A 3,956-nucleotide genomic window follows, 5' to 3' on the forward strand; every position below is an offset into this window, starting at 1 on the left:
AGTCCCTTATGGTTTGAGACTGAGGAACTGAATTTTTAATATAGTTTAAACAACCACATGTGGCTAGTGGCTACCAGTTGAACAGCACAGCTCTAATCTCTCATGGGTCAAAACAGTGGTTTATTTGTGAGACTTCTCTAATCACTGCTGAGGGGTGCAGAGGGTTGGGGATGGAAAGAGAGGAAAGCTCTTAACAGATTTATTTAGCTACTTAAACAAGTTCTGAAACTCTCCACATCCTTCAGAGGCAGGGCATGAAGAAAAGACTCTGGGGGAGACCTGAGTACACCATTGAACTCCTGGCGAATACCAAGGCACGTAGAAAGCCTAGGGTTTGACTCAGTCAGATGGGAAGATGCTTATGGTCCACACACAGAATCTGAGCCTTGGGTCATCTGTGCATCATCTGATGGGGCTGGTGGGAAGGTGGGGGTGCTCATTTATGGACAGGGTTTCCAGGGCTAGAAGTGGATTTAGAGGTGGAGGGAGGACCTGAGGGCCCCTTCTGGCCAAATCCTAGGCCTTATACTCCTTTTGGTATTAGCCAGCTCTTGAAGGGCTCAGATCTCCCCCAGAGTCCTTTCCTCGCATCCTGCCTATGCAGACTGGACAGGCATTTTCTTTGGGGGGATTAATGCCTTATTCTTGCTTTTGAACACTTTGCTGGGATCCAGCTTTGTTCACAAAGGAGTTGGTATCTTCTGCAAGCAGGTTTGTGCTGTGGGTTATGGATTGATACATGTTGAACCATTTTTTTTGTCTTGTGGGCTAATTCCATAGCTGATGAAGTCCTACTGCCACTGCGGCAGACCCATGTGCATGATGAGCAGGTGATAGTAAGTGGTAAAGGTATCTGTAAGAAAATGCCAGTATAACACTCTGTCCAGGAACGAGATTTCAGTGTCACACTAACACCGCTTTCCCTCTTTGTAGACAAGGAAAACTTCCTATTCCTGTTGCAAGGATCCAGCTCAAATATCACACTTGGAGAATCAAAGTGAGTCTTCTCTGGCTGGTTCTCACTGGCTTCAAGACCATCATCCTCCAGGTTTACCAGGGTTGGTGGATTAGGGAGTGAATACACAGAAAACTGGTTGAATTGAGTCAGTTTTGAGATTTTGTTAATTGCCATGATGCCCAGTAGAATGATATGCTCATCCAGTTTCACATTCCATGTCCTGTGGAAGCCAGTGGTCATCAGGTAAAAGTTCTTTACATCCTCAGGTAACACACAGTTATTTTTTATTCCCATGAAGAAATCATATGACATTAAGCAGGTTTTTTTCTATGATAGTCACCCTCTGTCACACCTGGGGAAGATTCTAGTATGCAGGTGATTCCCAGGGTCAGCTTCTCCAGGTGTGCTTGCTACAGCCTGGGGGCACTGAATCCTCCATATTCTATGCATGGTGGGGGACACCAGAGGCTGGGCCATCAAGTTCACTGCATTTCCAGAGTAGTAGCGCTCCATGCAAAAAGCCAGGAGGGCAGAGATTAGGTGCCTGGGATGCTCTGGGAGTAGTAGTTCCCCAAGGCCTTCCCAAGGACTGGCCACCAATGGAGACCACTTCACAGAGGAAGGGGTGGGGTGGGGAGCAACTCCTCCATCCAGACCCTCCCAGCCCACCTCTAGAATATATTTTTACAAGAGACTATTTATTTTAAAAGATTTTTATTTGAATATAGTTAACACACAGTGTTCCATTAATTTCAGGTGAACAACAAACTGATTTGGTAAGTTTATACATCATACTATTACGCTATGTTCATCATCTGTCTATGCTACCATCTGTCCCAAAACATCTCTATTACATTATCATTATGCTGTATCTTCTATTCCCATGACTTATTCATTCCATAACTGGAAGCCTGTATCTCCCATTTTCCTTCACCCATTTTGCTCATTCCCACATCCCCTCTCCTCTGGCAGCCATCAGTTTGTTCTCTTTATTTTTAGGTCTGATTCTGCTTTTTGTTTGTTTGTTCATTCATTTGTTCTGTTATTTAGATTCCACATATAAGCAAAATTATATAGTATCTGTCTTTATTGATTTGATGTATTTTACTTAGCATAATTCCCTCTAGGTCCATCCATGGTTTCATAAGTGGCAAAATCCATTCCTTTTTAATGACTGTGTAATATTCCACCATATTATCTATTTGTCTATCTCACATTGTCTTTATCCATTCATCTATCAATGGACACATGGATTGCTTCTGTATCTTGACTATTGTAAATAGTGCTGTGATAAACATAGGGTTGTGTATGTCTTTTGATTTAATGTTTCTGTTTTCTTTGGGTAAATAGTGGAATTATTGGATCATATGGTATTCCCATTATTAATATTTTGATGGATCTTTATATTCTTTTCCACAGTGGCTGCACCAATTTGGATTCCCACTAACAGTATATGAGAATTCATTTTCCCCACATCCTTGCCATATTTATTTTTATATTTTTTATTTTAGTTATTCTGAGAGGTGTAAGGTGATATATCATTGTAATTTTTTTTAGTTTTTCAATATATGAAATATATTGTCAAATTGGTTTCCATACAACACCCAGTGCTCATCCCAAAAGGTGCCCTCCTCAATACCCATCACCCACCCTCCCCTCCATCCCACCCCCCATCAACCCTCAGTTTGTTCTCACTTTTTAAGAGTCTCTTATGCTTTGGCTCTCTCCCACTCTAACCTCTTTTTTTTTTTTTCCTTCCCCTCCTCCATGGGTTTCTTTTTAGTTTCTCAGGATCCACATAAGAGTGAAAACATATGGTAGCTGTCTTTCTCTGTATGGCTTATTTCACTTAGCATCATACTCTCCAGTTCCATCCATGTTGCTACAAAGGGCCATATTTCCTTCTTTCTCATTGCCATGTAGCACTCCATTATGTATATAAACCACAATTTCTTTATCCATTCATCAGTTGATGGACATTTAGGCTCTTTCCATAATTTGGCTATTGTTGAGAGTGCTGCTATAAACATTGGGGTACAAGTGCCCCTATGCATCAGTACTCCTGTATCCCTTGGGTAAATTCCTAGCAGTGCTATTGCTGGGTCATAGGGTAGGCCTATTTTTAATTTTCTGAGGAACCTCCACACTGTTTTCCAGAGCGGCTGCACCAATTTGCATTCCCACCAACAGTGCAAGAGGGTTCCTGTTTCTCCACATCCTCTCCAGCATCTATAGTCTCCTGGTTGGTTCATTTTGGCCACTCTGAATGGTGTGAGGTGATATCTGAGTGTGGTTTTGATTTGTATTTCCCTGATAAGGAGTGACGTTGAGCATATTTTCATGTGCCTGTTGGCCATCCGGATGTCTTCTTTAGAGAAGTGTCTTTTCATGTTTTCTGCCCATTTCTTCACTGGGTTATTTGTTTTTCGGGTGTGGAGTTGGTGAGCTCTTTATAGATTTTGGATACTAGCCCTTTGTCCGATATGTCATTTGCAAATATCTTTTCCCATTCCGTTGGTTGCCTTTTAGTTTTGTTGATTGTTTCCTTTGCTGTGCAGAAGCTTTTTTATCTTCATAAGGTCCCAGTAATTCATTTTTGCTTTTAATTCCCTTGCCTTTGGGGATGTGTCGAGTAAGAGATTGCTACAGCTGAGATCAGAGAGGTCTTTTCCTGCTTTCTCCTCTAGGGTTTTGATGGTTTCCTGTCTCACATTCAGGTCCTTGATCCATTTTGAGTTTATTTTTGTGAATGGTGTGAGAAAGTGGTCTAGTTTCAACCTTCTGCATGTTGCTGTCCATTCTCCAAGCACCATTTGTTAAAGAGACTGTCTTTTTTCCATTGGATGTTCTTTCCTGCTTTGTCAAAGATGAGTTGGCCATACGTTTGTGGGTCAAGTTCTGGGGTTTCTATTCTATTCCATTGGTCTATGTGTCTGTTTTTGTGCCAATATCATGCTGTCTTGATGATTACAGCTTTGTAGTAGAGGCTAAAGTCTGG

General features: G+C 41.7%; 1 pseudogene; it reads right to left on the reverse strand.

Moving 5' to 3' along the window:
* Positions 1 to 436: 436 nt before the first annotated feature.
* On the reverse strand, positions 437 to 1,278 carry LOC123582045 (annotated as a pseudogene).
* Positions 1,279 to 3,956: the final 2,678 nt, after the last annotated feature.

Source organism: Leopardus geoffroyi, chromosome B3, assembly GCF_018350155.1.
Source record: "Leopardus geoffroyi isolate Oge1 chromosome B3, O.geoffroyi_Oge1_pat1.0, whole genome shotgun sequence".
Lineage (NCBI taxonomy): Eukaryota > Metazoa > Chordata > Mammalia > Carnivora > Felidae > Leopardus > Leopardus geoffroyi.